This window comes from Crocuta crocuta, unplaced genomic scaffold (genome assembly GCF_008692635.1).
Source record: "Crocuta crocuta isolate KB4526 unplaced genomic scaffold, BGI_CrCroc_1.0 scaffold124, whole genome shotgun sequence".
Classification (NCBI taxonomy): Eukaryota; Metazoa; Chordata; class Mammalia; order Carnivora; family Hyaenidae; genus Crocuta; species Crocuta crocuta.
In genome coordinates this window covers 5,871,684-5,883,953 of record NW_027551573.1, presented here as the reverse complement: position 1 = coordinate 5,883,953, position 12,270 = coordinate 5,871,684, and the positions used below count along the sequence as shown (strand labels likewise).

Here is a 12,270-nt window from a genome sequence, read left to right as displayed (position 1 = left end):
TCCACATCCTAATCCCCAGAACCCATGAATATGTCACCTTACATGGCAAGAGAGACTTTGCAGATGTGATTAAGGACGTAGAGATGGAGATATATCCTGGATTATCTGGATGGGTTCAATGTAATCACAAGGGTCCTAAAAAGTGGGAGAGAGTGGGGCGCCTGGGTGGCTCAGTTGGCTTACCGTCTGACTTCAGCTCATGTCATGATCTCACAGTTCACGAGTTAAAGCCTCGCGTTGCGCTCTGTGCTGACAGCTCAGAGCCTGGAGCCTGTCTTTGGATTCTGTGTCTCCCTCTCTCTATCCCTCCCCTGCTTGTGCTGTCTCTCTCTCTTGCTTTCTCAAAAATAAATAAAAACATAAAAAATGTTTTTAAAAAAGTGGGAGAGAGGGGCGCCTGGGTGGCTTAGTCGGTTGAGCGTCCGACTTTCGCTTAGGTCATGATCTCGCGGTTCGTGGGTTCGAGCCCCGCGTCGGGCTCTGTGCTGACTGCCAGCTCAGAGCCTGGAGCCTGTTTCAGTCTGTGACTCCCTCTCTCTCTGACCCTCCCCTGCTCACGCTGTCTCTCTCTCTCTCTCCTAGAAATAAATAAAACATTTAAAAAAAATTAAAAAAAAAAAAAGTGGGAGAGAGAGGCAGAGGAGAAAGTCAGGGAAGTAGAAAGGACAATGGAAGAGGATTGGAGTAAGATGTAAGAAGTACTCAACCTACCACTGCGGACTTTCAGAGATGGAGGAAGGGGACACACATCAAGGGATGGGGGCAGCTTCTAGAAACTGGAAAATGCAAGGAAATGGACTCTCCCCTAGAGTCTCCAGAAATGACTGCAGCCCTGCTTACACCTTGGTTTTAGCCTAGTAGACCAAGGTCAGACTTCAAAACCGTGTGATAACAGATGTGGGGGAAGTGGATGTTGGTTGGTTGGTTGGTTGGGTTTTTTAGTAGCACTAGCATTAAGCTGTGCCTTAGCATGTGCACTGGGGCTCTTGATGTATAACCCCAGACATTCTGCCAATTCTTCCTGAGCAATGACACCAGGAAATTGACAGCTGAGTGGATGTTGTGCAGGGGCTCATCATCTTCGTCTTCACATGCCCAACAGCCAGACACAGCACCTTCTTTATCTGGAATTTGACTTCACTTCATCCACTTCACATCATCCACTTTGGTCACCATGTCCTCATTGTGGGTCAGCAAGGAAGGGAACTCACCAGCCTTATTCAGGCCTGGGACCAGGATTCATGGGATCTGCTTAATCAGAGATTCTCAAGCCAAAAAGACATCATACTTCTTGGCCAGCTTCTTGACTAATATTTTACTCTTGTTGAGTTTCTTCAGTGCCTCAATGTCCATGTGGGAAATGTTCACAGCCTTGGCCTCATCACAGTGCTGCCGGTCCCCCAAAACACATACGGTGAACCTGGGGTGGGGAGTGAACTTCAGCCTGATGGTGTCGAGGAGCATTCGTCCTACTGAGGGTCGTAGTTCTTCAAGTTGATCTGCAGCTCGACCGTCTCCAAAAACTTGCACTGGTTCCCATGTAGGACTTCCTGCACAGCCTTGTGTAAGGTGTCCTGGGAGACTGGACACGGTGTAGGGTGTCCTGCTGTTCATGGTGCCACACCCTGCCATAATGGAAAAAGAGCTAGATGTGTGTTGTTTTAAGCCACTGTGTTTTAACAATTTATTACAGCAGCCACAGGAAACTGATACAGGTAGCATTCCCCAGGAGCACCTGGGTTGGATCTGGGCAGTCCCACTTCAGGGCTGTAGCACAAGGCAAGTTGTTTAACCTATAAAAGCCTCCATTTTCTAGTCAATAAAATGAGGACAGTAGTGGTTATTTCATAAGGTTATTGGGATAATTAAATGAGGCAATTTGCATAAGCCTCTTTGCACGCTGTCTAGCTCATTTTAAACATCTGTTAAAGGTTAATTATTGTTGCTGTTAGTAAGACCTGCTGTGGCCGACTGTTAGCGTTCACACTTAGTTGTAAAGGATCCCCCTGCCTGCCTGTCAACGACAGAACTGCAGAGCCTTCCTGGAGGTGGTGTGCACTCCTTCCCTCATCGTTAGGTTTGGCCTTGGGACTTCTTTGGCCAATGGACGGTGAGCAAGCAGACTCCAGCCAAGCTACTTCCAAGGAGAAGCTTTCAAAGCAGGTGCATAGTTTGGCCCAGCCTCTTGTTCTTTTCTCATTGTGACAAGAAAGTCATTTCCCAGACAAGGGCCGCTCCTTCCACCTGAGTCCTGGCTGAGAAGACATGTGGCACAGAGCCACAGCACATGTAAAAGTGAGATGTAAATGTTTATTGTTGTAAGTCATTGAGATGTGGGGGTTGTTTGTTTTCATAGTAAAGCTGACAAACCCACCTCCCATTGATGCTGCTTAGAGAGTCTGCCAGCTCACACACACATGCACACACATCTCCTTCCAGGCTATCTGCAAGAACCACACTTTGTCCACCACCACTCTGACACTCACTTTAGCATTCTGCAATACTAATCTAGGACCCCAAAGCCCCTAACCATAGTTAATCCAAGAACAGATGGACCCATGGCCCCTTGTGGGCAAATAAAGGCTTTTCCCAAGAAATTTGGAATTGTGACCTAACAGCAGCTAGAGAAATTTGCCTATGCCTATAAACAAGGGATTTGGGAAGAGGAGGAATCCCTAGAAATTATGGCCTGATCATCTTGGATCTTGCAGTTGGGGAAGCAGAGAAGTCATATCTGCAGGGACAGAAGAGTAGAGATGCAAGAGGAGAAGACAGAGTGGCCTGACTCCCTAGTGGTTTTGCAACACCTGGAGTGGTTCACCCTGAGGCCCTCGGGCTCCATGGAATAAGCCAGTCTCCTTTCAATAAATCCCCCTTCCTACTCAAGAAAGCTCAATTTGGTTCCTTTCACCTTGAACCAAAAGCATCTTGGCCAAGATGAAGTTCTAGGCATAAGTCTTACTCTTAGGAGGTAGGAAGGAAAGGTTTCCATCCATGAGAACCCTAAAAGCCCTGAGGAATCAATCTGTATGTAAGAGAACACAACCTCCCCTCTTCCCTGTCTGACTGAGCCCCATCGGTGCAGAGCTCATAACCCCTCCCCCCTACTTGCTGAAAAACTGAGCTCTTTGGGGCACATGAGTCACAGAGGTAGAAGAAGTGGTTTAAGTTCAATTTGTTCACCACTAACATATATATTAGAGTCCTACTCTTTTCTGGACACCATGATAAGAGGAGAGATACAAGAACAATAACCCCATCATGCCACTTGTGAGTGTAGAGCTTCAGCAGAGGAGAAGAGGGTAGGAAAGAAGGAAAGAGGAGGGTCGGGAAGAAAAGGTTCCGGGTGGGGGTTTGAGCCCCATCTCTGCCCACTAACAAGCTGCATGGTTTCAGTAGTCATTCTATTGCTCTAGCCTTCAACCTCCCATCTACAAAATAAGGGGCTAGATTAAATGATTTTTTTTACAGGTTTTTCATGAGGACTGGCCCATTGCCACTACAGCTAAGATCTGATAAGCAAAAAGTCGCCATTGCCCCCGGATTGTCAATAATTTCCACATAGATGGGGAACTGTCTAGAAATGTAGATTTTTCAAGCCTCAGCTCCAGAGTTCTGATTCAGTGGGGCTGGACGTCACCTTGGTTAGCGCTGATTTTAACACATGGTCATAATTGGAAACCACCATCTCAGGCTATTGTAGAATCTGCAGAAATGTCCCAGCTTTCCCGTACGTACGTAAACAATCAGCAGCATGATAAATTGATAAACTGTACATTAATTGTTAATACTTACATAGAAATTCTTACCCAGCCTGGCACTCTACTAAGTGCTTTATACATAGTATTAAGTCAATTACTCTTAACAACCCTGGGAGGTAAGTAGGTCACTCTTCCCAGGCCAATTTTGATCATTTTATTCATCTCTTCTTCCTCAATGCACTTACAGACTTTGATCAAGCCTTCCCTATAGGACAGTAATTCAGATAAATTAATTTAATTAAATAAAACAAAAGAGAAGAAGAAATCCTAATTTAAAAACCTAGCTGCTGGGGCACCTGGGTGGCTCAGTTGGTTAAGCATCTGACTTCAGCTCAGGTCATGATCTCATGGTTTGTGGGTTCGAGCCCTGCATCGGGCTGTGTGCTGACAGCTCAGAGCCTGGAGCCTGCTTCGGATTCTGTGTCTCCCTCTCTCTCTGCCCCTCCCTCACTCATGCTCTGTCTCTCCCTCTCAAAAATATATAAACATAAAAAAGATTTTTTAGTAAAAAAATAAAAAATAAAAGCTAGCTGCTTTGGGGACCTGTCTCATGCCCACACTCCTTCTGACCCCATGCCAGTATCCACTGCACCTCCAGTAAAACGTGAGGAAAAATGGCAAAGAAATGAATTCCCATGGTGGGGTGATCTAATGCAACAGAGATTTAGTTGTGGGCTTAATTCTGCCACTGACCCAGAAATCAGGAGAAATCTATGCATCAGAAAAGGTAGAAGGAGGGACCCAATTGGATGACTTTGAAATTTTCTGACCAGATGTGATATCAGCCATTTATACTCTGGATACACTGATAATCTGTGAATATTGAGGAAATGAGGAAAGGAGTGGGGACATAAGCCACTGACATAAGTCACTGAGGATTTTATTTGATCTGAGGAGGGCTCTGTCTCAAGGAGGAATGAAAACAAGTGACAGTAATTTGAACAAGGCATTTAATTATCTCACGTATTTAAGTTTGGAGCTACGTGTTCCTGTGTTGGTTCAGCATTGCATCAGGGATCCATATTATTTTCTTTTTTCCATTCTTTTACTCCACTATCCTCCACAAGTAGAGATTCAGCCTCCAGTTTATAAGCTCATGATCACAAATGGCTGCCATAGCCCTGAGTATTACGTACTAACACTACTGCGTCCAAAGCAGGACAGAAGAGACTAAGCCCTTTCTTTATACATCTCTCTGTCTCTGTTGCCACACAGGAAAACTTCTTCCAGAAAGACCATTCTCCTTAAACCTCCTTGGTTAGGACTGGGTCACCTGGCCACTTGTAAGGTTTGAATTGTGCCTCCCCCAAGTTTATGTATTGAAGTCCTAACCCCCAATACCTCAGAGTCTGACCTTAGTTGAAGATAAGGTCTTTACAAAGGTAACCAAATTAAAGTGAAGTCTTGGGGCGCCTGGGTGGATCAATTGACTAAGCATCTGACTCTTGATTTCAGCTCAGGACATGATCTCACAGTTCATGGGATCAAGCCCCTTGTTGGGCTCTGTGCCGAGAGCATGGAGNCCCTGAGCATGATCATTAATTACCCAGTATCCATTCCACGTTCATTTTCCGATCTCTTCTACGTCCTCCCTACATATTCCCTTTGGATCATAAGCCCTCAAAGGACCAAATTAAGAAGCAAACACAAACGTAAAAGTTTCAGTACACCGGGATCACCCACTTTCTTCAAATCCAGTACCTTTGTCCATGCAAATAACAAAGACAAAAAAATCACTTGAATCTGTATCAACAAAGCACCAAAAACATTTAGTCGGTTAGATCAAGTTGGCAAAGAGCCTGTCACTCAGGTCGAGGGAGGGGAGAATCTGCCAAATTAGATGTTTGACTAAACTGACGGGCTGTCCTGGTCAAAATACATCTTTTTTTATTAAATGTTGAGAGATCATAGTATATCAGAAGGAAAATCTGCAAAAGCCACTTTTCATCTGTGTAAACATTAAAATCACGGTGGCATACTGGAAATCTCTAAATAACACTTTGTGTACGTAGGAGGGTGTAATTCTTTGGATCAGAATAAATTAGGAAAGAAAGCCTCCTTTTCAAGTAGAAAACCTTGAGAGACTAAATTACCTGGAGACAGGGTGTCATCTATATCAATATGATTTCATACCACCTCTACCATTTCACACTGCTTGTATGGGGACACCCCCTGTCCTGAGCGAGCACCATGCTGTTTTCTCTTTATTATCTTATTTAACCTGACCAACAATTCTATAAGGTAAGGACTGCAATCTTCATTGCAGGAAGAGGAAAACTGTGGCTTATGTGGTGTAAGTAGCTTCCCCAACTTTACACAGATATGAAATTTCAGAGAGGAGACTTGAACTTATGTCTGATTTCAAAGCCTTTGGTTTTAACCACCATGCTGATGGCTGCCTTCTGAGACTATTCAGCTATTTCTTCCTAGCCCACACTGCTGGCATCTTTTTCCTTGGGATGACTCAAGAATTCTAGAACATTCTTTTCCAGTTGTTCTGGGTCAAAGACTATCTCTTTTTGTAGCTCCCACAAATGCAAAAATGCCCCCTCCAAAGCCCTGGCTGCAAAATTCCTTAATCCAACTTGCCCTTGCCTTTCACAGAGGCTCAAGACCATGGAGTTCAGTAGGGTCTATCCTGCCCTTCTTGGTACTCTTTCCCATATGCTGCATGGGTTTACCTCTTCTGAGGCTCAGCCTGTTCTTGGAGAGAACTTTCACACAATAGTATCTATACAGTAGTTATCTACTGCCTTATTTTATTGAACTCAGGCACCAGGAGGCTACTTCTGTGAGCTCAATGGTAAGGCTTTCATTGCATTGTCATTGACTTTTGTCTTATATTTATGGCCATGTCTTCAATTTCTCCTTTAATTTAGAGAAAAAGAGCTGCTTGAAAGTCACCAAGGATAGCCATTCAGCACACTGTCTCCTGTCATTTCTTGATCGCTTCTCTTTTACTCATCCCAACTTTAATTTGTGCAATGTGACCAAAGCCCAAAGGGAATCACGGGACAGGAAGAAATGGTATCTACTTGACCCTTTCCTTCAGGGACAATAGCTCAAGGGGGATGTAGAACCCTTTACAAAAGGTGAACTGCTTTGTGTTCTTCGCCTGAAGGGGTATGATAGAAATAAGTCAGGCAGAAAACGACAGATACCATATGTTTGCACGTATAGGTGGATTAGGAGGAACTTAACGGAGGACCATGGGGGAGGTGAAGGGGAAAAATAGTTGGGGAGAGGGAGGGAGGCAAACCATGAGAGACTCTTGAATGCTGAGAACAAACTGAGGGCTGATGGGGGTGGGAGAGCGGGGAAGGGGGGTGATGGGCATGGAGGGGGGCACTCGTTGGGATGAGCACTGGGTGTTATAGGGAAACCACCTTGACAATAAACTATTTAAAAAATCAATCAATCAATCAATCAATTAAAAGAAATGAGTAAGAAGGAAGAGTGACCTGCCCATGATCCATTTTAGGAAGCACAAAATTATTTTGAACAACTGCTTCAACAGCCTGAATCAATTCCTTTAAATTCTAGAACCCTCTTTTTCTATACTTATCTCTTAGACAAGCATTATATATAATTGAGCTAAGCTCCAGGATCAGACCCAGAAGTAAAAAAAAAACACGAAGAAATCTTTGCAAGTGGCCAAATTTCTTGTCTTTAATCTCACCCATCTCCATTGTTACAACTTAAAAGAATATTTTGTATTTTCTGTAATTCTTTCCCGCCACCCTACCCAAATTTATATGCACTTACCAGGAGAGAGGACAGTAGTGAAGTAAAACATGCCCACAGAGTCTCATCTGTCCTGAAAGCTATACCCAGGTTCCCTGCCCCCACAGCACCCCCACCTCTGAGCTTACATTCTAGTGACAAGAGGCAGTTAGGTAAGCAAGATCCTTTCAAATGGTGTTCCGTGCTATAAAGACAATAAACTTCCAACTCTGGAGATCGGAACCACTCATGTTGCTGCTCCACTCGACGGCATGGCTAGGGTCATCCTGGTGCTGCATTCCTTTGCTTGGTCAAAGAAGACACACAGAATGGTAATTTGCAGGTAATAATAGGAGCTAATGTGCCAAGCACAATAAGTTCTTTTCAGGTACTCGTTCAAACAATAATCTTCGTCTACGTGTATAATGATTATCCTCATCTTCCAAATCGGAAAAGTGAGGCACAGAGGGGTTTAGTAACTCGCCAGAGGACACACAGCCAGGAAGGGACAAAACTGAGATTCAAGATTGTGGAGGCTAATTGGAGAGCTGGCTCCTTTCCCCCCACTCAGCTACATGGGTTCTCAGTTAGCTGCTGGCAGAAGCTGTCTGAAGGGGTCCAGATCACCCTTATCCCCTGGCCAGGTTCCAGCATTACCAAAGAGAAAACTCCAGCCTTGCCAAGGCCTGCATTCTTTGCTAATAAGTAGCTAAGACTGTCAGAGTGTCTGCAGCATTAAGCAAACGCCATGCCTGAATCTATGTGCCAGACCTTTTACACAGAGAAAATATGGACATTTTCTTTTAATAATGCTACAAAGAAATAATGAAATGGTACCATTACAAAAACGTAATTAGGTCTTCAAAAAAAAAACTCCACTGGAGTCCTATAAAAAGACCACAGGTGTTCGTCATTATTTTTTATTTAGCAGACAGTTTTAGCCATTGTTTGTTTTTTTCCCCCATTTATTAAGTTCTGGTATTTTAAGATGATTTGTGTATAATAATAACAATGATTTCCTGTTTGCCTGTCAGTTGTGAGCTGCTTTAATTACAGATATTCATTTTCACAAGTTAACTCGGTAAACATGCTCATTTGTTACGTTGCCTGTTCATTAAATCAGTTAGCACAGCTAGTAACTACGTTAAGTATCTTTCTGTTGGGTTTCAGCAATGGATCTTCATAGGTTTCCAATACTATTTCTCACAGAGACAGACCCAGACTTCCGGAGCGTCCCTTCCCCCTCGGTGCATCAGAGCAGGTGCATCAGGCCCCATGGAGGCATCCACTTGAGGTTCTGTGTATCACGGTTAGATCGTTAGAGTGAGGTACTGCATAACCAGAGGCAAGATGTGGGATAAAGGAGGGGGGACCCCCTTGATGAGAGAGGATTTGAACTCCAAACGCATGTTTGGAGCATGCGTGACCACAACCTACCCTCTTGGACGGCCCCTACCACCAGCCCAGAAGACGGAGAGGGCCATACCAGCCCCAAGCCACGCACGAGCTTGCTGTTAGGAAAGGTATGAAGAGATCAGTGAAACAGACACTCCTTAGCAACGCGAGAGCAATGCAAGCGGAAAGGAAAAAGTAGACAGCGAGAAGGTCGCCTGAAGATGTAGCAGTTCTCAGAGAAGCTAGGCTATTCGCTTCTTTGAGACTTCTGTTCATCTTTACAAAAAAGCAGATACTTAGCCGATTTACTGGGTGTCTGTTACTTACCCCCAAAGGCCCTCTGATCGATACATCCTGCATCATAGTGCCTGGAATCATAGTGCTTCCATAAAGGTCTCGCATTTGGTACACTCCACTATTTCTAGGAAGGGGCTGAGGATACCTGTACCTAGGCCATCAGTCATCTGCTGATTGGACGTTTCATTCAAAATGTTCCTCTAAGCAAGGGGGGGGGAGGGGGGTCTACTAATGTCAAATCAAGATTAACGAGGAAATAAAAGATCAGAGGTCACTCCCAGTAGCTGAATCATGAGGCTCAAGAGGAAGTAGGTCATCTGGGGTATAGTCAGGATGGAGGGACTTTTGTCAAGGTCCACGAGTCGGCCACAGTTACTCTGCTTTGTTTCTTTTCATTGCTCTGCTTTGTTTCTTTTGTGGCCTTGCTGAGCTTTCCAAAAAGAGAAAGCTACATGGGTTGTAGCTGGACAAGCAATGATGAGAAACTGAATGAGAAAAAGGGTTGACGTAAGTATGGAGCAACCAGGGAAGATGATATTTAGCCATGCTAAGCTGAAAGGGGGTCATCTAGGTGGAAGTGTCAAACCCCGAGAGGCACCATGAATCACCCCTACAGCATACAAGGCACCACATTTAATAAATCCAAACCAATCTGGTAAGGATTTTTCGAAAAGCCCTGAAACTAGCCCCATACTATTTTCTCCATGATACATGACAGTGCTCTACATTTCTTTCCCTAGTTTGCAATTTCAATCTCTCCTTGCTTTGCTCTCCTATCTGCTCATCACATGCCTGCCTTCTGGTTTCTCTTACGGGTCTCCCCAGTTATCTCTGCATTCTCTCTCTTTTTTTTTTTTCCAGAGAGAAATCGCTAGGTCAGTGCTGGAGATACACGCTGGGATTTAGGAGAGATGTGAGGGTGCCGTGCTGTTTCCCAGAAGTAAGAATGGAACGCCACCGAAACCACAGGGTCGTGGGGATATAGGGTAGATAAAGAGGGAATTTTTGCAGCAAGAGCCCCAAAGAAGGTGGATGATGATAGGGCCTGGTGTTTATAATGAAGTTATGGTCTTAGAAGAGAAAGAAACTTGAAAGAGAGGAGAAATGTTCAGGGAGAGCAAAGGAATCATGGAATCATAAGCGATTCCCTTTAGAGACCTTTATCCTCCCTGTAAAGTGTGCTGGGAGTCTGGGGCTCGGAGATAGAATTACGGGCATGAACTGAGTGGTAAATATTTGGAGAAGGCAATGCCTGTGTACATATGAGACTTGCTTTCACGAGGAAATAGGCATTTGTATCCTGGAGCTCCATAGGTTTGGCCTAACACGCATCCATTCCCCCTCATCTGATAAAAACCAGCACCTGGTTTTGATTGGGAACCTTCGATGGATACAATTTTATTGGGACTGTCAATCAACGTGACCCACCCTCCCCCACCCGAGGCATGGGCAGATGACCTGAGCTAGACCAATAGGGGGCCCTTCCCTGGAATCTGAACACAGTAACCCAAAGCCTGAAGGCTCTTGGGATTGAATCATCATGGTGGTGGCTCCCAGAAGGGACTGCCTCTTAATTTCTGCTCTCCAAAGGCAAGGAACAATGGTGAGGCTAGCCTTTCCAAAGGCCTGATTCTTCAAGTCTTCCTTTGTTTTTTTAAACCACTCTATAATCTTCCAAGATGTTCCTTTAAAAAAAAAAATTAGGGGCGCCTGGGTGGCTCAGTCGGCTAAGCATCCAACTTCAGCTCAGGTCATGATCTCACACTTCATGGGTTCGAGCCCTGCGTCGGGCTCTGTGCTGACAGCTCAGAGCCTGGAACCTGTTTCAGATTCTGTGTCTCCCTCTCTCTCTGACCCTCCCCTGCTTATGCTGCCTCTCTCTCTCTCAAAAATAAACATTTAAAATTATTTATTTATTTATTGCTTAAATTAGCCAGAACCAGATTCTGCTGTTTATCATTTAAGAACCCCAACCAAGGCAGGAGTAGCATTACCCGTGTTGAATAAAAAGTAAGACACGGAAGAAAGAATTGAGAATTCCAAAACCAGGGTCTGGTTCCCAGGACTGCCACTGCTGCTAAGACACTGCACAGGTTTGAGCAAGTCCCTCAAGCTCACCAAGCCCTGTCTGCCACATCTATAGCAGAGGTTGTGCCAGATCCTATGTAGAAATAGTTTTTCCCACATCTCAAGTACTTTAAATAGTCTTTAGTCCTTATTCTCTGCCATCCACTAGTACGGGCTTCAGCCATTGGATCGAAAGGACTTTGACAAAGGAAAGAACAGGGGCGCCTGGGTGGCTCAGTTGGTTAAGCCTCTGCCTTCTGCTCAGGTCATGACCTCGCAGTTTGTGAGTTTGAGCGCCACATGGGGTTCTGTGCTGACTGTGGAGTCTGTTTGGGATTCTCTCTCTGTCTCTGTCTCTGCCCATTCCCCATTCACACACACTCTCTCAAAATAAATAAATAGACTTTTTTTTTTAAAAAAGGAAAGAACAGAAACATCCCATTTCATTCCAAGAGCCTTCTTTCAAAAGAATCCCAAATCCCATGTGATAAGCCAATTTTTTTAAGCAATAGAAATTGGCTCTGGTTGTATTATATTTTTCATTGTCATTTAGCACCTGCTATGTGCTTCTTGCACCGATTTTAATTTCTTCTGGAGCTAAAAAGGGAGTCAAGGCATGATCTCTCAAGAAGCTTGAAATGTCATTGAGAAGGTAAACCTGAAATCCTTAGAGAGTATTTCCAGAAGGTCTGTAATCACATACCTAGCACCCAGCAGGCATCAGTTCTAAAGGAGGTGCTTAATAAGTATTTGTTGATTGAATGAGGGAGAATACACATGTCTATGCAGTTGCACAGCCTATAACCTTACAAATTCACAATGGTGAAAAGTAGATGAATATTTACTTGGCAACTACTCTGAATTTCTAATACATAGGAAATTCACATAGGTTTCAATTCTGAAGTTGTTGCATCCATTGAAGGGTGATTATTTGCATTTCAAAAAAAAAAAAAGAATATTCCTAACCTAAGCAAAATGACTTACGGAGTCAACTATGTTTAAAAATAGATTTTTTTTTACAAATAGT

At 44.1% G+C, this 12,270-nt stretch overlaps 1 pseudogene; it reads right to left on the bottom strand.

The window, feature by feature from the left end:
- LOC144220932 (large ribosomal subunit protein uL1-like) overlaps nucleotides 1–11,428 on the bottom strand; it is an 11,674-nt pseudogene extending 246 nt beyond the window's left edge.
- Nucleotides 11,429–12,270: the final 842 nt, after the last annotated feature.